The following is a 24,279-nucleotide window of genomic DNA, read 5'->3' as shown; positions in this document are numbered from 1 at the left end:
GATTTTTCATCTATGTGGTCCTAAATATCTAGGGTTTGAATCCATCTTAATGTTTTGGTAAAATGTTCCGTCTGATGCTTGGCAAAGGAAAGGTGAAATCCATGATGTCACACAAATGAACAGAGAATGGAGTTCAGGTAACTCTATTAAATATGGAGAGCCAGACAATTGTTTAGGTCAGGAAGCAAATGAGTCATAGTGACTCATATTTTCACATCATTGCAAATCTGTTTTCAGATCAGGTTCATTTCTAGCCTATGACCTTCTTTATCCTTCACACCATAGATAGGACAGTGATGTCATAACAGGATGTTGCAGAAAAACAGGTGAAAATAAACACTGATGTCCTTCATCCGCTTAACAGTCAAACCTCAAAGCAACAAGAAGGTGTGAATCTCGTTACTTCCTTTCAGAGGGTGAAATCAAGGTTATTTTATTGTATTTTCCATACATCTATGTTGGTGAGAAAATGGTTTTGTTTTCAAACCCAAAGGCATATGGTTAATGTCACTGCAGAATAGTTAAAAGCATATAATAATGCTTCCTAGAAATAAAGATTCTATATTCTGCATCTATAGCAATGATTTGTAGCTCATGTTTCTTCTAAAAAAGAAACTTTATTCATTTGCTTAAAAGTGTATTATTAGATACATCACTGTTTTGCAGAAATTCAATATTTAAAATGTGAACTGTTTTGGAAATTAATCCCTTTTCAATAGCATCGTTTACAAATATTTCCTTCCAGTCCATAGGTTGTCTTTTCATTTTGTTTATGGTTTCCTTTGCTGTGCAAAAACTTTTCAGTTTAATTAGGTCCCATTTGTTTATTTTTGTTTTTATTTCCATTACTCTAGGAGATGAATCCAAAAAATACTGCTGTGATTTATGTCAAAGAGTGTTCTGCCTATGTTTTCCTCTGGGAGTTTTATGGTATCCAGTCTTACATTTAGGTCTTTAAACCATTTTGAGTTTATTTTTGTATATGGTGTTAGAGAATGTTCTAACTTCATTCTTTTACATGTAGCTGTCCAGTTTTCCCAGCACCACTTACTGAAGAGACTGTCTTTTCTCCATTGTATATTCTAGCCTCCTTAAAATATACAAATATCTCATATAGCTTAATATCAAAAAAACAAACAAATCTATCAAAAAATGGGCAGAAGACCTAAATAGACATTTCTCCAAAGAAGACATACAGATGGCCAACAGGCACATGAAAAGGTGCTCAATATCACTAATTAGAGAAATGAAAATCAAAATGAAGTATCACTCAAACCAGTCAGAATGGCTTTAAAAAGTCTACAAACATTAAATGCTGGAGAGGGTGCGGAGAAAAAGGAACCCTCCTACACCGTTGGTGGGAATGTAAGTCGGTGCGGCCACTATGGAGAACAGTATGGAGGTTCCTTAAAAAACTAAGAACAGAGTTACCATATGATCCTGCAATCCCACTCCTGGGTGTATAGCTGGAGAAAACTCTAATTCCAAAAAGTACATGCACCTCAATATTCATAGCAGCACTATTTACAATAGCCAAGACATGGAAGAAACCTAAATGCCCATCGGCAAACGAATGGATAAAGAAGACGTAATATATATATATATATATATATATATATATATATATATATATATATATATATATTACAATATTACTCAGCCATAAAATAAAATGAAATAATGCCATTTGCAGCAACATGGATGGAACTAGAGATTGTCATATTAAGTGAAGTAAGTCAGACACAGAAACACAAACATTACATGTTATCACTTATATGTGGAATCTAAAAAAATGATACAAAGGAACTTATTTACAAAACAGAAATTGACTCAAAGACATACAAAACAAGCTTATGGTGACCAAAGGGGATAGTGGGGGTGGGGAGATAAATTAGGAGTTTGGGATTAACATATACACACTACTATATATAAAATAGATAATAAGGACCTACTGTATAGCACAGGGAACTATATTCAGTATCTTGCAATAATCTATAATGGAAAAGAATCTGAAAAAAGAATATATATATATATAATATATATATGTGTAACTGAATCACTTTGCTGTACGCCTGAAACTAACACAAAGTAAATTAACTATACTTCAATTAAAAAATGGTTAAAAAGATCACTGAACACAGATTACCATAAAATATAATAATATTGAAAAAGTTTGAAATATTGTGAGAATTACCAAAATGTAACACAAAGACACAAAGTGAGTAAACGCTCTTGGAAAAATGGTGCCCATTGATTTGTTCAATGCAGGGTTACCACAAACTTTCAATTTGTACAAATCGCAGTATCTGCAAAGCACAATAAAGAGAGGCGCAATAAAATGAAAAAATAAATAAAATAAAACGGAACCATTAGCACAATACTTCTTCCACCTGGAGAAGTCTCAAATATTCCTTTAAGAAAAAGTCCATAGAGTATATTTGACTCAACCATCTCCTGAGGAAGAGGAGGAATGCAGTCCACGGGGGGAGCAGTCCTTGGAAGGGGGCGCGCAGCGACAGGGTTACCGTTAGAAGTAGCTCTGAGAGGCTAAAAAGTCATCCCTGCTGGGCCCACTGCGCCTCTGAAGCCCCTCCAGGATTGAGTTTTGCCTAATTTTTCACTTCCTCTCTTTTCCTTTCCCTTCCCTGAAAATGACAGACAAGTGATATAAAAGGGATAAAACTTGTCACATCAAGAGGGAAAAAGCCCCCCCGGGCCATTCCAATTATCATTTATCAATTACCAGGTGAGTGATTATGGTTGAAAATGTTTTGGTTTTAGCTTTTAGTGTCCCTTGGGGATTTTTTGTCCCTTGTTTCTTTGAGAGAGACAAGTTTTTTAAAAACAGTGGTGTTGGGAAAGATGGCTGATTTGCTCTGATATCCTGTGATAGCGTGTTCCTATGAACTTTTCTTGTTTCATTAGAGTTCGAAAAGGTATCTAATGAGGTTTTCAGTTAAAAATTCAGTAAAAAATAACTTTTTGGTATCTAATTTTGGGTTTATGCTGAATTTTTGTCTTTCTTTTAAAGATGATCCCTCTTCTCATCCTCCACATTTTAACCTTATCAACTTAAGAGAAAACAACCCAGTAGCACTGCATTTTGCCTTCTGGATTTTTTGGGTTACTGATTACAGGATTCAGTACTTCATGAGGAATCAATGTTTTTCTATCATTGTCACCAACTAGCTTTGTTTGAGGGATTGAATTACACTTAATATGAACAGAGTTCTAAGGAAGAGAGGGTTCATACTTCTTACAGAATCAATGACCATCTCAAAAGATTTTTATTTTCATGTTTGGCATGGTATTGAACTTTTAAAGTATAGACCTGTACATTTTTTATTAGCTATGCCAGCCATATATATATACTTGTAAAACCCAAAGACATTCAGTATGAACCTAATATAAGAAAAATACATGGCATTCCACTTTGTCTTTATTGTGTTCCTGGGTACCAGTATTTGATGATAAAATTCTGAGGTTATGCCTAAAGAGAACAATATAATGTTTTGATAAATAAGAGACTATTGAAAATGAAATAAGTAGAAAGTAAGTATTTTTAAATGGTAATGCTAATATTTCAAAATAAAAGATAGCTCAAACCAGCAAGAGATTATAAGTATAGATTTATTTTTGTTTTAAGAATAAGAATAGGCTTATTCTTCTGACAGATTGGAATAATCACTAAAAAAAAAGCTTCTAGAGAAATAATTATATTAGTCCTATGCCAGTAAGGTGAAGTGAAAAACTAAAATAGTTATCAATTTGAGTCAACCCACCCAATCTTGCACATCCAAAAATAAAAACAAAAGCAAAAATAAGCACACAAACACACACAAATACCCAAATTAAGACCTCAAACATTCCAGATGACAGACAGGAAAATAAATTGGCCTTTGAAATAAAATTAAATGCTTTATTTTCTGTAAAAGCATTCTTGTGAAGACCAGAAAAAAAAGCTAGTGCCTAAATTCCACAAACATTCAAATATTTTGTGTTGCTTCTAGATCATATTCATACATATTTTCATTTGCTTTCCTGCAATAAATTCAGGCGAAAAAATGTGGAGTTGGCATGAAAGCATGATGGGACACTTTTTTATACATTTTTTTTCTCTTGGTAATTGTCTGAAAATTCACTTCTGTAATTTATATTGAAAACCTATTAGCATAATATGGACGGCTATTGCCCTCCTGTATTGATACATTTTCTCTTTGCTATCCAACCCTGCTTCCCGAACCCTCTCACATTCTTCTGAACAAAAAGAGGTAGGACTAAACATGAGAGGATCATTTTGTCTCTTATAACATTGACCTGAATGAATATTCTGAATAAACGATCAGTGAATTGGAAATCCAGTTGGGATGGTCATGATTCCCACCTTAGGGACATCTTCTGAAACACTCATTACCTGCACTTTATGGGCTTTATGGCCCTGTTGGTCTCTGTCCTTCAATCAGTAATTTCAGTAACTCACATAATGAAGACGCAGACCTCTCTCTTCTCAACCTGCTAATTCCCAGGCCTTAGAAGTCTGCCATGCTGACATTAATAAGTCCTAGCTTTGTATTCGGTTTGATCTTGCTCTGGCTTCGAGCTGCAAGGAGCATGTTAAACAGCCTGGAGGCACCAGCTCTTGTTTCTCTGGAAGCCCAGGGCAGGACACAGGGCAAGCCTCCTGGCAGGCACCCTGCTTTTTCCCTCTTCCCATCCCCCACAGAAAAATCAGAGAAATTCGAAACAAGATGATGCCCTCTGTGGGAACAACACTGGCCTGTTCCTACAAATTCCCTTCTTTTCCTTTCTCCAGACATTGGCATCCTCTGTGTTTATTAGGCTCCAGGGCTAGGTCCCTCCCGATTTATTTACAATCCATTAAGAAGGCAAACATTTGGAAGCAAATCCACTGTTAAGTATTCATGGTTCTAATCAAGATATATTGACTTAGACTTCACAAACTCAAGGCATGCCTTTTGGCATTTTTTTTTTTTTTTCCCCTGAGGACTCTGTCTAGACTACACACACACAGTCAGGAAAATGGGTCTGTGTTCAAGCAGGAAACGTCAAAATAAAAGAAGAACGGGGTCTCTGAAGAAAGGCCGTAAGAGCATCCTCTTCCCCAACTTCACTGATTTTAGAATAGCTTTAGGGCCCTGGGACTGAAAAAAAGTTTCTTTTTTCTGATTACAAAGGCAATACATGCTCATGAAGAGAATTTTGAAAGTACAGGGAGAAAACTCAAGGGAAAAAAAAGGGAATACAATCTCACCACTAGAGAAAACAACTCTTGAAATATAGCTATATTTCCCACATATAATATGGTAATTTTAAAAGTCTAATCACTCTATAGATTCAATTTTATGTCCAGTTTATTTTTTTTCCTCTTAGCATTTTATCATGAGCATTACCATTGCATACTCAGCAAACACATGTAAGCCATGGCATAGTTGTACTAGCATTCATTTAGCCATGCTAGGAACTTTAAAACATTAGCTTTTCTCCCAGGAAAAGAATTTCTTACATATGAACAGTCCTCTAAAGGCCTTTCAGACGCATTACCCAATTTAGATCCTCAACAGATCAGGAAAGATACCATACTGTCTTCTCCATCTCACAGACGAGAAACTGACTCCTGGAAGATTTGTGTGATCAGCCTAAGACCAAAGGGGTCGGAACGAGTGCTCAAGCGTATCTATTCCTCCACTGCAAGTGGTGCTAGAAGCAATCAGAGGAAGCAGAGGCTAAGCACACCTAAAGGCAGAAAGTGAACCAAGGACCATCCCCAATCTCTCTCGTGCTTCCTGCTTCTGTTAATGGTGCCTCCTAGGATCCAAACTTGGGTATCATCTTTAAGGCATCCTTCTCCCTTATCCCACTATCAAATATTAAACTGCCAGGAAAACTAGCTCTTTGTTGACCACAGAAAAATTATAAATTCCGTGGCCTGAAGCCAAGGCTGTCTGGAACCTGGACGCTGCCTCTCTCCCGCATCTACCCCCTAAACACACAATGCAAGTTTTTCTCTAAGTAGGAACTGTGATCCCTGTGCAAAAAAACCATTTGCAATGATGATTAAAAGACAGGTTTCTGGAGCTTTAAATAGTTGAGGATTCATGAGGATGAGAACCTCAGCTACACTCCAGGCAAACTGAACTGTTCTCTTTCTAAGTACACTGCCCACATTTCCCTGCTTCTGTGCATTTTTCAGATTGTTACTTCGATACAGAAAACTCCTCCCTTCGCTTTCTATATGTTCAGAACCTGCTCGCCGGTCCGGTTGAAATGGCAGCTCTATCCATTGTACTTCCCCGGCGGCCTTTTCCATCTCTGGGCATTCACGCACTTACTCCTTATTAAAGGAATCAGCCCTGCTCGCCATGTCTTACTCTCCTACTGTACTTCAGAAACGGCTTTTGTCAGGGTAACTCTGTCACATATACTTTAAATTAGTTATGAAACTTAGGGCAACCTTTTTTATCTGGAGGAATTATGGAGCCTCTATTTATGCTCAAGAGTCTTAGTTTTCTCACAGTTGGTCATTGTCTTTGGGTACATAGACATTAATTTGAAGCTGTTGCCAAATTTACTAGCCACCCAAAGGTAGATTTTTCATGAGGAAGTAATGGCTTGTATACTTCTCAGGACTTCCTCATGGGTATTTTAAGAAACTAAAAGACACAGGACTACCAAGGTAATCCCAAGATTGTGCCCCTTCTGGCTGACAAACTGGGAGGTGTCATGTGGAGCAGGTGCACCAAGACAGTACTAGAATTTCCAGGTCAGCTCTCGTGGGCAGCAGGGGAAGTACTAAGTGATATCCAAAGGAGACAGCATGGCTTAGAGCAGGGATCACAGCCCAAATTTCTGTAGAAGCCAGGCAGATAATGCAGATGAAGGAAGATGGTTCAGGTGAAGGCGCTACATAGCTCCAATCACTCAGCCTTAGCGTTATACTCAGACTGGGGCAGAGCAGAGACGTGGTGACCTGGAGAATGCATGCCCCGTGCAAAGACTCAAAGCTATTCCAGCCGACTGGCACCACGTGGGAAGGCAGGCCCGGTGCTGCCAAATAGTCAACATTTTCAAGAAAAACCATACATAGATTTTTATGGGACATCCTCTCACTTTTTAAAACACAGATAACTAATTCACATTTAAAATACTGGGTAAGCCTGTAGGCCAAATACATCTAGCGGTAATTATCTCCTCCTGTACAATCTTAATTGTGACATAAACCAGGACTCCACTACTCTCTCTTCCCCTGAATCCTAAATCCATGTTTGAGAGTTGGCACACTCTGTCTAGGAAGTATGCGTGGAAGGTAGAAATGATTTCAATAGAGTTCCCAGTCCGGTCAGAAAAGAGAAAGACAATTCTGGAAGGCCCTAGAATTGGACATTCTAGACACTCTGAATTGTAGAGGCTGTCAGTGGTCTCTGAGTCCTCGCCCAGAGTCCCCGAGTGGGAGAGACAGGATGTGGCCGAGGCGGACGGGCTGTCTCTCAGTAGACCGGGGTGGGGACCTTGCTTTGGCAGAGCGCACCCCTCAGCAGGTGTGAGTGACTGAGGAACCGCGTGCTGCCAATGCCAGAAGTCCAAGCCCAGGAAAGCAGTGCACATCAGGCCAGGGATGACCTTCTGAGGCCGCCCTGACACCTTCCAGCTTCAAGCTGCCACCTGAGGACCGTGACTGTATTTTGTAGCTTTGATGATAAAATGACAGTTAACAAATGGAGCGCTGCTAGTATTTCATTTTATAATTTGATTGACGTACTTATAAATATTGTTTATCACTGTAAGTGATGTGCATTTACTAGTATATTGGTTATATTTGTGGGAGGAAGTGTTTTGTGGGCCTTTGTAAGCCCCAGGAGTCCCAATAAACGAGAGAGAAGGCATTGGTTTCAGTTTGTTTGATGTCTGCAATTAGAGGTCATTGTAGGAGTTCCCGTTCTCCTAAGGGTTATCACCTCCGTGCTCCTGTGGGCACATATGGAGAGAGCTGTAATTTGCTCAAGGTCAGTCAAATCTGAGTGCGATGTATACAGTGAGTGCAGTTAAATTTGTGTGTGGTGTCCTTTCCTAAGGGCGACCCTTCGTCCACGACACTTGACTCTTCATGATGCAGTTCACTGAAGTTCAGGGGTCCCTTCAATGGCAATTTTTTTTGAAGGTTCCCAAGTATTTTAATAGCACTTTCTGTTGTTTAGACATATCATTATTCATTAGTAACATGAATTCAAAGCATGTGTGCAGTTTCTTTTGTACTTGAGCAAATCAAGAAATCAAGACACAAGTGCCATCATCAAATATTAATCTTCAGAGAAAAACAGCTCCGTGAGGTTGGCCTGAAGATGTTCAGATTCTACCAGTCATTGAGGTTTTCCGTATTTAAATAGTGTGGGCCCTGCAGTTACTTTCACTTTTTTTCTGAAGTTATTTTTTGGATCTTTCCGGTAAGGTTTTTCTCCTACTTCTCAGTAGATGAACACACTTCCTTCCCTGAAGCAGTGGGGGCACCAGCTTTTCCCTCCGGCATTGGGTAAACCAGGCGAACGTGGTCTTGACGTTGCGCTGCTCCACAGCTTGCCTTTCCTCCTGGAATCAGGACAAGTTCACCTCCTGTCTCTCAGATCAGGAGTCCAGAGCAGGGCAGGGCTCTCCCGGCAGCCTGGAGGGAATTACAGGAGCCAAGAAAGCCTGAGCTTCCTCATTCCTACACCACATGCTGGAGACACGGCATTTAGCTAATTGAGCTGAGTAGCCAACCAAATCTCTAATCCTTCCTAGAATGTAGAAAGAGGTCATTTCTTGCCTCACCTCATAAACTAGGAGCCAAGAAACAGGGAGAGGAGAGACAGGACAATACCTGGTAGTTGCCGTGACCTGCCTTGCATTTTAAGCACTTGAATCATCCCCATACTGGCCCAACAATTAAGGATCTACTTTCTCTGCTGCTGTCTAGATGACTAAAGATCTTATTTTTAATAAAATAAAAATTTTAATAAAAATCGTTAATGAAATAAAATTTTTAATTTTTAATAAAATGAAACAAAGGAAAAAATTTGTTTAATACAATAAAATTTATTTGAAATTTTATTTGTAGTCACATCAGGGCATTTTAAGAACAAATTTCGCGTTTCTTGGTTCTGTTCTCTGCAGAGCATCCAGTGAGACAGCAGCATGGACTGGCTGAGCAGAGATCACAGGCCTCGGAACGTCAGCGTAGCAGAGATAACCATGGTCTGCTGGTTTTCTTCTGTTCTGTGAGTCACTTCTCTCCTTTTGACTTCAATTCCTTGCCCTGATTTAGTACTTCAACCATCTTAACCAGGATTACAACAACTCTCTCTAGATTTGTCTTCAGAGCAGGAAACTGTGGAATGGCCACAATATCATTCAAGTTTAGGAGGCTTAGGGGCGTGTGCAACCCTCCTACAAGAATGACATCCATCAATCCAGAGTCAAGAGGAAAGGAGCCTGGGGTCCCTTGGCAAAGGGGAGGAGAGTCAAGATCCTTTATGGGACATGTGAGCCCAGTAGACCCCACCTCGCTCCTGCTCCACGATGGTAACCCCTCCAACAGCTAAGGAGAAACTTGATGAGAATCTGGTGTTTCAGCCGTGTTCTGGGTTGGAAATGATCCAGAGAGCCAACTGTTCTGACACTTTGAGTCAAATCTTCGATCATACCTCTCTAGTACCATGCTTCAAAGCTCTGCTCAAGAAGCTTTCCTCAGTGAATGCCTCCCCTCTAATGTTGCCATTTTCTGACCTTTCCCACTCCATTTCTGCTTTGTCAAATAGCCCCCAGTTCACACTGCTTCAGCCTTTCCTTTACTCAGCACTTTTTTTTAAAAGACTCTTTTTATTTATTTATTTATTTATTTATTTATTTATTTATTTATTTATGGCTGTGTTGGGTCTTTGTTTCTGTGCGAGGGCTTTCTCTAGTTGTGGCAAGTGGGGGCCACTCTTCATTGCGGTGCGCGGGCCTCTCACTATCGCGGCCTCTCTTGTTGCGGAGCACAGGCTCCAGACGCGCAGGCTCAGTAATTGTGGCTCACGGGCCCAGTTGCTCCGCGGCATGTGGGATCTTCCCAGACCAGGGCTCGAACCCGTGTCCCCTGCATTGGCAGGTGGATTCTCAACCACTGCGTCACCAGGGAAGCCCATTACTCAGCACTTTTATTTTCAGGGTTCAATGTAGACTTTTTACGAATTGCTTCATTGTCTCGCATGGATATCAGACAATGAACAGAGGTTCTCTCTCCTTCTTTCTTTTTTCCCTCCTTCTATGTTGAATAAATAGTGGACATCCAAGAAGCATGAGTTTTTAGATTCATTCATGCTCAACCCATTAATTTAGGGGGAATTATACAGAAAGAATCTGGTCTTTGCCACTTTTTAACTCATCTCATGTGCCTATCCAAAAATACTGGAAAGTTTTTCCATAAGTGAGGATATAGTCATCAGAGAGAGCATTTACTTAAAGATTCTTTGTGATTGTGCTTTTTTGATTATAGTTTGCTTAGAAATATTTACTAGTCTTCAGTGGTGTGGGTGTGATTGCTTCTTATACTACTCTCAAAGAGTTTCTTACCAGTGTAAAGTCTTAGAATCGCTTATATTCTCTTTGAGGGGTAGACCAGTACATACATCCTTCTTCTTTCATTTAAGTTTAAATCTGGTTTGCAGCAAACTGAATAGAAGAATGCTGTCACTCTTGAAATAACAGAAACAGCTTTCCATGGCTTTGACTTCCTTCCACAAGATGGCTAGGACATCCCAACAGAGGACCACTGTCATGACCTTTAATGTTTCTCTTTAATAGGGTGGGAGGAATTTCAGAGAATGATATGCCAAGCAATTCCCGCTGAGAACTCTGAACTCATGAGTTTTGCAGTCTTTCAAGCTAGGTGACTCTATTTTGTTGAACACAAAATAATCTTATACTTATTTATAGCAAAAAAAAAAAGTCCTTTGTAAGAAATGTGACTGGGGACTTAATCCAGAGTCTATAGCTGAGAGAAGCAAACTTTAATGTGGGTTTCGTGGTCCAACTGTCTCCCCCACTACTTCGAAATGTTTGCAGTCACATAGGGTTAAGATAATGGCCATCAGGCCATTCCATTCTTCACAGTTCTGGTCAGAGATAAATGAGAATACGCTTCCCTGCTGTGCAAACATCCTTTTTATTAATACTGGGTGAACAAGAATGTAAGCACATTTGGCTGCAGAGAAAACTAACAGAATTGGAAATGCAGAATATTAAAGCTCAGAGTCTAACATCAGGCTTTCAAAGGCCAAGTGAATAAAAAGAAAACAATTACAGAATAAGCAGCAGAGCTGAAATGAAAATGGATCAGCATATTAAAACTGAAGTGTGACACCAATGTGTTCCACGGGTGTGCCCAAGTGGCCAGGGCATGGTTTGCTCACATAGGAAACAGTTACATTGTCTCCGAAGTGAGGATGGCTCTCATCGTCCCCCAGGTACAATATTTAATTTGAGCTCATGCTCTTCATCTGAATGCATAACACTTATTGTTTATGCAAATATTCGGCAATGAACCTCCCCCGCAGCGTCTAGTGATACATATTATATTCTCACATATTGTACTTTAGCTCTTAGATTATTGTTTTATTTTATATGTACATATGGCATGTCTTCCTAGTTAGAGCCTAAATGATTTGAGGTCAAGGACTGTGCCATATTCATTTCCATAGGACCTATCCCAATTCCTTGCACGTAGTGGGCATCAGGACCACCACATTGCAAACTCCAAGTGCATTATTCACATTATGTTGGTGATGCTCCCTGGCGTTATGCACTCCAGGGGGTAGACACACAGTGGGTACTTTTGGATCTGATGCAATCCGGGGAAGGCTGGCGCAATGAAAAAAATTCTTTTGTATTGCTTCCGTGATCTGGGGCAAAGGAAAGTCCCTGAACCTTAGTTAAACACAGTGCTGCTGCTTTGAATAAGTGCTCTTTGGATTCTAAAATAGAGAGAAAAATCACACTAGTATCTATTTCTGGGTGCAAAGTAGTCTCCACATTTGCATTCTTATACTAACTAAAGTCACGAATGAGGATCTCTACCAACCACTCAGACAAAAAAACAGAAGCCTTAAGAGGGTTGCTCAAAGTTAGGAAAGTTGTCCTTTTCATGAAGGAAAGTATACATAGCCAGCTTCTACACTCCTGGGTCAGCTTCCCTGCCCTAACGATCTGCTTGGGTCTAGTGAGAATTAGATTTAATACAGACTCAGTGGAGTAAATACTGCATCTGGGCAGAGAAGAAAACACAGAGGTTTCTGAATAAGAGGATTCGCACATTCTTCCATCCAGCTGTTCTCTGGCGTTTCCGAAGTTTTATTTCTTCTGTAGAAAATGAGATGCATTCCTCTAAGTTTCCAAAAGAATGTACAGCTCCTATTAAATAATATTAAGAATGTTCTCTGAACAGACAGCACATGCTAAAACTGCAAATGCCCACCTGTAACGATGGATTTCAGTGATCAAATCAATAATGGCCGATGGCTTTCTAGGAATAAAGCGATATGTTCAAAGCCGACTTTATAATTGGGGGAATGTGCTGTAAAGAAGGGTCCACATCCAGAAAGGTGAGAGAGAAAAGGGACTATTTGGTGGAGAACGATCCTGACTCTTGATTCTGCAAAGTGCTAATAATGTTGGCTCAGTTTGACTTCTCAAGGCTGGACAGAGACCAATACGTTAGTACTGCTGATTGGCTCTGAGGAGAGGTTTCTGAAAAGAAATGAATACGTAGAAGTAAATGAAAACCTCAGACAAAACTTGATATTCATAGGTCAGCTGTCTGGACTTGAAACAAAATCCTACCTGATCATTCTCTTTGTGCATTTGTCTTTGTTTCCTTTGTTCCTTTTCCCCTTTCTGCTTTCTCTCTCATCTCTTTTTCCCCTTTATGTAATATGCTTCTGTTAGAACAATATTTTCACCTTCAAATGCGGCATTTTCAAGAAAATGTGGAATTTTTAAAATACAATAAGCTGATCTGCAATCAGTGAATGCACACCAGTACAGGATGGCTTTGAATGGTGCTTACATTCCACTGATGTGAATGGCTACATGCAGGAGCCCGGGTCTTTGTAGGCTCTGGCAGGACAAGGATAAGTAAGAAAATAAAGAAAGACTCTCCATGAACAGTGTGATCCGCAAAGATGAGACAGAGGCCCTGGGATCTGAGTGACTAGGAAATATCCCTAATGAACTCTCTTGCTCCGTCTCCTCTGAGCTCCCTTCCAGAGCACAGAAGACTACAAAGCAAGCCATCATGCTTGAAAGTGAGGCTACTAGGAAGAAGAAAGACAAAAGTCTGAGGCTGAAGGGAGGTTCTGAATTAGTGATAAGCTGCCGCATCCCACATGCAGCGGCTTTCTTCCATTCCTGGGGAAAGTGTTTTATTAAACACACCGTACTCCTTTGCAGTGTCCTTCATTAACTTTCTTTTTCCCTAATATGGTTACTGGAAACAAGCAGCTGAGTTTTCTGTTTTCCTAAATGCTATGTAAATAGCTAATACAGGCAGGTGAGACAAACAGCAGGGTCACATTTGAAGAGTCGTCTTATATTTATATTGAATCCGGCAAAAAACACTCACTGGCCACATTCAGAAGCTGTGGAAGCTACTTACTAAAGATGTGAGCTGGAGGGAACCTGGGGCCGGAACATATTAGGTGTGAATATGGTTTTATCTGTTTATCTTCCCGTTACTCACCCTTGCACCTCTCTCTCCCTCTCTCTTCCAAATTTATTTGGTTTCCTCTCTAGGGGTTCTTCCACAAAGATACCATAATTAATTGATTGGATCAGTTCAGGATGAAAATGATTAAATCGACTATTTAGATTCATGTAACAAAAAATTAAAAATAAAAATAAACCACCACTGCCATCACCAGCACCACCACAGCAACAATCAAACTAGGAATTTTACTGTTTTTCCATCTTTTGGTAGTTGTGTCCAAGGTACTTGGGAAGAGGCTTTTTCAAATGTAAATTTTCAGCTTCAGGAGTGATTGATTTGGACCAGCCTTCGTGGAGCAGTACATTCATTCAGCCAGGCACTAGCACACAAAGAGCCCCTCTCTGGGCAGAGATCAGCCCCAGGACTGGGACCCGGGGTGAATTACTCACTGCAGAGAACACACAGTCGCCAGTGTTCCTGCCTTTTACAAATCAAGTGTCTGTTAGTGGAGAACTACAAAAATCACAGGCACAATGCACTTTACTTTTACAGCACACGTGTGCACATGCACACACACATACACACAGTAATTTAGAAAATGAATTGTTCTTGATAACTGAATACCCTGTCTAAGGAAAAGTTTGCCAATTCTCAATAAATTAAACACTTCAGAGCCTCAATATCTAATTCTAGAAAGCTACTGAAAATAGTTTTGTCTCTCTCTTTGGTGACTCTAAGGCCTGTGATAGCTTTGTAGCATTTACTAGCTGTGCGATCTGGGGTGTCTCCTCATCTGTGAAATGGGAATAATCACAGTATTTGCCTCATCTGTACACTGTAAGCATTAAGCAGGATGACATACATAGCACAGCACCTGGCACAACATAAGCAGCCAAAATATGTTAGTTGTTGTTAATATACTCTTGTAATGTCTTTCATGAATAAAGAATCTGACAGTCACGAGTAAAATAACATTAACTTTTTTCTTTGCTTTCAAAACCTTTTTGATTTTGGAATAATTTAAGATTTACCAAGAATTTGCCAAGATACTACAGTGTCTCCGGACATGTTTTACGCAGTGTCCCCCATGTTACCATCTTACGTAATTGCAGGATGTTTGTCAAAACCAGGAAGTCAACACTGATACATTACTATTAACTAAACCCCAGCCTTTACAGAGATGATTCCGGTTTTACCACGAATGCCCTTTTTCTCTTCCAAGATCGCACCCCGGACACCCCCTCACATTTCATTGTCATGTCTGTCTCCTCTGGTCTGGGAGCTTCTCAGTCCTTCCTTATTTTTCATGACTTTGACAGTCTGGATAATACTGGTCTTTTGAAATCCATTCATTTTGTAGAATGCCCCTTAAATTGGCTTTCTCTCGTGGTTCTTCCCATGATTAGACCAGGGTCATGGGTTTGGGGAAGAATTCCACAGTGGAAAGATGCCTGTAGAGAATGGACTTGAGGACATGGGGAGGGGGAAGGGTAAGCTGGGACAAAGTGAGAGAGTAGCATTGACATATATACACTACCAAATGTAAAATAGGTAGCTAGTGGGAAGCAGCCGCATAGCACAGGGAGATCAGCTCGGTGCTTTGTGACAACCTAGAGGGGTGGGATAGAGAGGGTGGGAGGGAGACCCAAGAGGGAGGAGATATGGGGATATATGTATATGTATAGCTGATTCACTTTGTTATAAAGCAGAAACTAACACACCATTGTAAAGCAATTATACTTCAATAAAGTTGTTTAAAAAAAAAAGTTACTATTGTTCCCTTTTATTTATTTATTTATTTTATTGTTCCCTTTTAATTACTGTCTTCTTAGGAAGCAGGTAAGTCCAGTCCAAATTTAAGGGGAGGAGAGTTAAGCTTCACCCTCCTGGAGCTTTTGTTTCATTTTGTTTTGTTGAAATAATCTTTGAGATTCTTTTCTAATGAAGATTTGTCCTTTTTTGCCACTTATGTTTTTATTTATTCAATAATTTATTTATATCAGCATTGATATATATATACATTATATTTTATATATACATTTTAGACTTCGGGTTATAATCTAATACTACATTATTCTGGCACTCAAATTTCTCCAGTATGGAAAATAGAGTTAACCCATACAACAATTGCAACGAGCCCTAGGGATATCTTTTATAGCATGACTTCAATAATTGTAATCGAAGCTGAGTGGAAAGAAATTTTGAGCAAAATTCCATAAAAGAAACTGCCTGTAAGTATGAATTCAGAAGGCTGCACAAATAGGAAGAGACCGGTGGTGGAGCAGCGTTTCATGGTGATGGTTAGAAACATTAATGAAGGTAATAAAACGTATGATACTTTATGCACGGGAGAGCTGATTCTGCTTGGCTGCATCTAATCACTTTGGAAAAAGGCTTTGTGTCAACTGATAACAAGTTTGTGTTTGAGTCTATATTGCTTTGGAGATGACGTCTGTCTAATTAGATCAGAAATAATTCTGAATCACAAACAGTACATAATGTAAATTTTGATTTTACTATCATTCATTGTAATGTAGTGAGAATCCATGACATTTCATTCATTGGGACAATGGAGACACTAAGTTATAAGTTACAGTCCAACATGTGAATTATTAAGCCTAGTGAGCTAATCAACTGTGGAAAATAGGTCTTGTAAACAATATCAATGCTTTGTTTTTTATGAGAGAGAAAAAGAAATATAGACAGTTGTATGTTTATCGGCAGTAAAAATTACATTAAATGTTACCAGAGGGAGATAAAAGTTACTAAAATCAGCTTAATTTCCATGCAAACTATAATGTAACATTAAGTTTCATATGTACTGCATATACACAATTTTAGAATTAATCCATATAGAATATGTACCTCCCTTCCCCTTTATTTTGCATGTCCCTTGCTATTTTTGAAAACTTCAATGCAGCCATGTTTTGAATACCACCAGGAAGTTTCTTAAAATGTTAATGCTCATAAAAATGACTCAGTAAAAGAGGCATTTAAGAACAATGTGTGCACCAAAAACCCCCCAAAAAGCAACAACAAAAAAACCAATGTGTGCACTATTTCTCTGTTATTTTAGGGCACCAAGAATGTTCTTGCCTCAGTGATGTTTACCCATGTTATGCCATTACCAGGAAAGCTCCCCCGCCCACCCTCGATCTATCTTTCTCTCTCTCATTGCCTGGCTCCTATTCATCATTCAGGACTCATCCCTCACTTTCTCATAAAGTGTTTCCTAGGCTCACTCTTGTATAGTTCACTCCTCTTACTTTCTCTTAAAACACTCTGTTCTTGATCTTGGTGGCATTTCCCACAATTTGGCAAACTTGTGTAACACTAGCCTCTCCTACTAGACCTTAATCTCTTTTGGGCAAGCATCTTGTCTAATATTCACCACTGTACACAAAACACTGTTGGCAAAGAAAAGTATTTTCCTCTACCCTTCTAGGTTCTTCTGGATGGCCTACTAATTAAACTGACATGAGACAGATTAACAGGATGAAAAAAAAAGAAAACAAATTTAATTACATGCATATGGGGAATCTGCATCAACATGGGAGGTTCCAAAGACAGTCAGGCAAAGTGAGGTATACATGTCATTTTGGGCTAAGGAGAAGGGGGCAGGGGTCTGGGACTTCAAAGGGAAGGAAGGCAATTCACAGCAAGATGAAAAAAGAGCAAATTTTTGGTAAAGAAATATTTGCTGGGCCATGTAGAAAGAATGGGACATAGAGAGGAATTTTAGCAAACAGACTTTGATAGGTTCCTCCCTGTCTACCACCTCAAGTTCATATTATACTATAGATATTTCTGGTGATAGTTCTCTTTCCTGGATTAGCCCCCTATCTAAATTCTTCTAGGTAGTTAAGAGGGAGGTGAAAAGAAAAACTTCCTGAGTCTTTCGTTTCTTCCTCACATGCAAAAGAGTCACGTTTGGTACAGCAAATTTTGCTTCCCTACAACATCTAACAAAGGGCCTGGCCTCATATATTTATTGATAAATATATGTGTAAATAAGGTAGCACTAAACAAAGAATGCTTTTTGATGCTTAAAATAAATAGTCTTTTCCCTGTTTGAGATTTTAGAACAGAACCGAAATACTTTGTTGGAGCAAATACTGACAAACTTTAAATTGTTTATACTCGTAGAACTACTTATAATGTGTAACTTTTACAAGGTGTTTTATAGATTATAAGTAGTTTTCTACAGGCTAGTCCAACATACCCCAAGTTTCTCTAAAAAGTTTCTTCATTTCTCAAAAGAGGAAACTGAATGAGATTGCAAGAGGTTAAATGAATTAGCAGAACAGTAAAATTACTTGGGAGAGCAGTGAGGAACTGAGCACTGCCTTCTGATTTAAGTTTCAAGGGGCAGCTGGAACCCGGCTGATGTGACTCGATGACGATGACGCGTCAAGCTGTCACCCCATAGCATGTAGGCCTAGAGTTTATTTTTTTCTAGTCTGTGGCTTTAGTTTTATGCCTAAAGTCAGAGACACACTCCGTAAGTTCATGCTGACAGTCACTCGAAGCAAACATTTTCCTAAGTTAGATGTGATCACACCTCCTTCATTGGTCTCAGAGTATGTCATAATTGTTGCCATTAGAAATTAGTTTACTATATCATAGCCATATGTTTGCATGTATAATGGGTTTCACAAACTTATCCTTATAAGAAATAAACAGCATTTTTTCCCTTTGCTTTAAATTTACCAAAGCCCCTTCTCACCCAGCCAGTGTAAAGTCGTATCTCACTCCTCAGTGGAAAATGCTCCTTGCCCATTACTGTGTGGAGGTTCCAGCACCTGGCATCTCTCAGAAGCGATCAGACAGGTTCTCTGAACACTGATTACTCTCGCCCTGCTAAAGGCCCCAGTCCAAAGGACTGCAGCAGGTAGAAGGACTCTGTTACTCTTACGCTGTGGGGAAGCTGGGAGCCTTATGTGGCTGCAGCACTGAACTGTCTGCTCTGAGATTCCCCCATCTCCCTGGCGTGCTGCCAAGGAGGGGGCAAGATCAGATCGCCACTTCTCCTTGGAGCCTCTGACCCCAAGCACACACTTCCTCCCAGCTGTAGGAGACCTTCTTCTTCCTTTCTAGTGTTTTCTCAGAGGAACACCCTCTCCCAATTTTCCCCCTGGGACACATACAACATCTCTTTGACAGGTTCAGGCATTTATAAAAGGCAAGAAGAAACACTGACATCTGCTTCTTCTGTGTCCTGCCCTAGAAAAATCCCCAAAGCAATGAAGTAATAAGGAATTAGTAAGCCATATGAGATAGAGGAAGAACAAAATATCAGGAGAACAAACATGCTATTTTTAACATGACATCCTACTACAGATTTCTTTTCCCCACTACAGTGTGAGCATCTTGACAGTAGTAAGTGTATCTTTTGAATTTTGATATTACTATGCATAGTCTCTGATATAGTAGGTCCTTATATGTAGTGGAAGGAAAGAAAAATGGAAAGAACAGAGGAAGGGAAGGGAGGAAAGAAGGGAAAGAGAGAGGAAGGGAAGAAAGGTAAAAGGCAGAAAAGAAAGGGAGAGGAATATAAATATTGTATCAATGCAACAAACGTGCATTGGACAAAGAAAGTATTCCAAGCATGTTGCTAAATAGTACTGGTCACATAGAAGTGCATCAGCGACCCAGGAGCTCAAAAATGAGAAGACAAAAAACAAACAACCCAATCCAAAAATGGGCAGAAAACCTAAATAGACCATTTCTTCAAAGAAGTTATACAGGTTGCTAACAAACACATAAAAGAATGCTCAACATCACTGATCATTAGAGAAATGCAAATCAGAACTACAATGAGGTATCACCTCACACCAGTCAGAATGGCCATCATCAAAAAATCTACAAACAGTAAATGCTGGAGAGGGTGTGGAGAAAAGGGAACACTCTTGCACTGTTGGTGGGAATGTAAATTGATGCAGCCACTATGGAGAACAGAATGGAGGTTTCTTAATAAACTAAAAATAGAACTACCATACGACCCAGCAATCCCACTACTGGGCATATACCCTGAGAAAACCATAATTCAAAAAGAGTCATGTACCACAATGTTCACTGCAGCACTATTTACAATAGCCAGGACATGGAAGCAACCTAAGTGTCCATCGACAGACGAATGGATAAAGAAGATGTGGCACATATATACAACGGACTATTTCTCAGCCATAAAAAGAAATGAAATTGAGTTATTTGTAGTGAGTTGGATGGACCTAGAGTCTGTCATACAGAGTGAAGTAAGTCAGAAAGAGAAAAACAAATCCCGTATGCTAGCACATATATATAGAATCTAAAAAAAAAAAAAATGGTTCTGAAGAACCTAGGGACAGGACAGGAATAAAGACGCAGATGTAGAGAATGGACTTGAGGACATGGGGACGGGGAAGGGTAAGCTGGGATGAAGTGAGAGAGTGGCATGGACATATATACACTACCAAATGCAAAATAGATAGCTAGTGGGAAGCAGCTGCATGGCACAGGCAGATCAGCTCGGTGCTTTGTGACCACCTAGAGGGGTGGGATAGGGAGGGTGGGAGGGAGATGCAAGAGGGAAGAGATATGGGGATATATGTATATGTATAGCTGATTCACTTTGTTATAAACCAGAAACTAACACACCATTGTGAAGCAATTATACTCCAATAAAGATGTTTAAAAAAAATGAGAAGACGAGATATATATATAAATATATATAAATAACTTTAAAACAGGATGGATGTTGAGACATGCTCTACAAGATACCAGGAATCTGCCACATGCACAGCCTCTCTAAAAAAGACCATTCTAAGGCACAGGTACTTTGGCCAACATGACTACCAACTTCCAGTCCCAGGCTGCACTGGAGGGGACACCTGACCCAAGCCATTCAGCCAGCAAACGGAGATGGTGCCTTTTGTGAAAAGATGAGCTGAGCGGATGTTGTGTATGGATTGGATCTGATTTCAAATCCACTTGTTTATGACTTAAATGATGTTGTTTTAATCCACTTGTTTTTGACAAAGAAAAAAAAGTTGTCTTTAGAAGCTGTTTTGACATAAGAATGGAGTTGTGTACGGTTGGCATCTCTCATTTGTTGTCCTTGTTAAGCACTTAGTAACTCAGCTGCTGGGGGGCCCTCCTGGGGACTTATGGATAAGAACACGTGGAGAAGCAACTATGGCAAGGGGACATTTGGACTGTAAATACTGTGAGTTTGCAAGGAATATCCCAGAGTTTCAGTCAGGACAAAGCTACTCTCTGCTGATGGAGTTCTCCGAAGATCTTGAAACACTTGCTCCTGTCATGGCTAAGGTGACTCTTTGGTGGGCAGTGGTGTTAAATTATGCAGCAGTCTCAGGAAGAGAAGGGACATCTGTTCCTTATAGGCAGTGTCACAAGCCATGCAACGGTCCCCTGGGGTGATAACCCTTGGAGCAGTCTAGCCTGCCCACAACACCAGCGCCACTATCCCCCAGCAATGTGCTCTGGCAGCAAGGGACTTTTACTTTTGCCCTGCCTCTGGATGTTAGCTTTTGGTTGGCCAAGCCCTCTCTCCCGAAAAACTGAAACTCATAGAAAAGGTACACCTCAACTGGATTTGGACTTTATTTCTATCATCTCCCCTGGAACGATAGGATAATTAATCTATCATGGGTTCAGAGTATGTTATCTATTTCTTGGCTTATTGAGTCATTATCCTGTATGATATTAGCTTGTGAAATTATTTTAATGAACTTGTGTTAAATAAACTATTGGCAAAGACAGTCTCGGTCTCTGAACATAACGTGCCACACATCAAAAAAAACATCCAATCAGATTCTCTCTCAGGAGGCAAGCAGCTACATCTTTGCATATGAAGGCAGCCCTGAGCATCATTAGCCTTTACAAAAGGCTCCACTTTTTGCTTTATTTTGTGTGCTTGGAAAACTTACAGTCCCTGACTCTTTACAAGATGTATCATGATGTGAATTGTTTTGGTGTTAATCATGTTATTAGGTACCTATACAGCCCAACCTATGAGCCACACTTATTTCTAATCATCGGCTTTATTCAGTATCCCCTTCCTTTTTCAGCTTTTATTTTTTAATTTACTGAATATCTACTATATTCCAGGAATTGAATTTGTGGCCTAGCTTAGGGGAGGATGACCCATTTACGTAGATAATTACAAGTCAAAAAATGGGTGGTATATGTCAGAAGAATGATGACATAAAGTTAAGTGTACTGAAGTTGCAAGGTAATGTCTGGTGAAATAGCTGATTTTAAGATTTCTTGATTTGTTCAGATGGGTCTCGATTTTTAATTCTCTTTTTAAATCCTCTCTTCTTCCCTGAGCTGACTTCAGCACTGGTGTGGTGATAATATGTGAAGTGTTCCCCACTCTTGAGATACTTTCCAAATGCTTCTGTGATCAAAATATTTACCTAGAGTCACTGTAATTAAATAACAAAGGAAAAGTGCATGCATTTTCACTGGTACCCAGTCCAAAAGGGGAACATAGATAAAAATATCATATTTAGGTGATAGGATATCCCTGGAAACAAGTAATAGTCATATCGAATTGTGATTCAATTTGGTAAATATTATCTGACTACTGGGAAATCATGAGACATATTGTAGCAACAGAGCAGCATGTCTCCTGCAATAACCTTTTTATTTATTTAATCCAGCTCATTAATAAAGATCTTCTTTTCATTTTCCTGATGTACGAATGCTCCAAAACCACAGGCTCACATTTTGACAGCTAATTTTGCAGGATATAATTTTCCTGCTTAACCCAAGAGGAAAAAGAGATGGATGATTGAGATTAATCATTTGTAAAATTATAATTCTGTCACAGATAATAATTTGCAAGATCTTTCCCTTTCCTGAAATCCCCAGAATGCACCATAAATTGTCACACTTTGTAACCGACCGTGTAACACATTCGGGGACTCCTAATGAAGCAAGTCTGCTAGAAAAACAAACCAGTTGCCTTATAATTGGCATGTTCCCCACGTGACTATTCTCCTGTGAAGGAATGTTGTGCCGTGGGTGAAGAAGGGTTTAAAAATTATTATTCAAGAGGTGGTTATCTCCATCTCTCATTACCATTTGAGCTGTAATATATGGTATTTCTTTACCTCGAGTAAGCCTGTTAGAAGACACCATTGTGTACCCAGGTGAATCGGTCCCATGTGGAAAAATGAGCAAATTCAGAAATTTTTCATTATTTTCAATTAAAAAAGACTAACAAAATGGCCATATAAAAGTACTGACTTTTTGACAATGGATATGTGAGTTCAGGGTGTACAGGGTTTACTCTTGTACTGGCAGATCTCTCTGTAAACTCCTTTATTTTCTAAATCCACTTGATAGGCATTTAATACTGTTCCAACAACAAAGGCAAAGGAACTTCAAGGATTTTATATGAGGTTGGCAGACAGTACATAGACTGTATAAGACTCTATGGAAGGGGCAGGGGGATGGGGCATGGCTCTCTGTAGTTTCATGGCCCACATTTAGCTAAATTGATTAGGGCTGAAGTTAATGAGATGAGGGTCACGGGTTCAATGTCTGGGTGGGCCAGCTAGCTTTGCTCTGTTCACATCTGCAGACTACACTCAAATCCCAACAGTCCCAGGAATACATGCTGAAAGTGTACAGGCTAAAGAGGGTTTGAATGCGTGAAAACACTTCCATCCCTAATTCTTCCTAAAAAATAGCACCTAAAGGCCTGTTTTGCCAAGAGTTGACCACTTCTCCCCAAGCCCACAGCCTCCATTTTGGTTGGACCCACCACTATCTTTTGCCAAGATTATTGATGTAGCTTCCAACTCCTCTCCCTGCTACACCCCCGCCTCCTTCAGATTATTCTCAACAAAGATGCAGAGCAATCCTGTTAAAATGAAAGTCATGGTACACCACTCATGCTCAAAAGCCTCTGATAGCTTCCCTTCTAACTCCAAGTAAGAGCCGAAGTCCTCGCAATGCCCAATGAGACCCTAGACAATTTGCGATTCCCACCCCTCAGTCTTTCCTCAACCCAGCGGAAACCCTCTCCTCCCAACCCCTCTGCAATGTCTGGTGTATCCTCCATAATAAGCTTAGGCTGTCACAACTTGTAGGGGGAAAACTGTTTACCAGAAGATATTGCTTTTTGAGCTAACACCTGAAAGAAAGGAGGGGCAAAGGTCTAGCTTCCTTCTTAAGAACTGGAAAAAGGAGAAGGATAGAGAAAAAAGCCATAAATTCATCCCATATGTTTTCTTTGACAACAATAAAAGCAAAACATAAATTAATATCTCAAATATCTCAGTAAATACAAATTATCCCACTACACGTAAAAAGTAATCTCCTGATTGCCTCAAAGAAAGAAAATACTTTCCTAAATTTTTTGTAAGTACCCAGTCCTAGAGAGACACTGGTGTAGAGTGTAACACAATTTAAAGCAGGAAGTTTGCTTTGATCTTCAGAGCTCGATGTCAGTTCAGGGAAGACAGAAATATACAGGACCAGAACTAGGATCCCTAGAATTTTTCGAAGAGAATTATACAAATCTTTCCCGA

The sequence above is a fragment of the Balaenoptera physalus genome, assembly GCF_965194825.1.
Source record: "Balaenoptera physalus genome assembly, chromosome: 6".
Taxonomy (NCBI): domain Eukaryota; kingdom Metazoa; phylum Chordata; class Mammalia; order Artiodactyla; family Balaenopteridae; genus Balaenoptera; species Balaenoptera physalus.
This window is presented reverse-complemented; position numbering follows the sequence as displayed.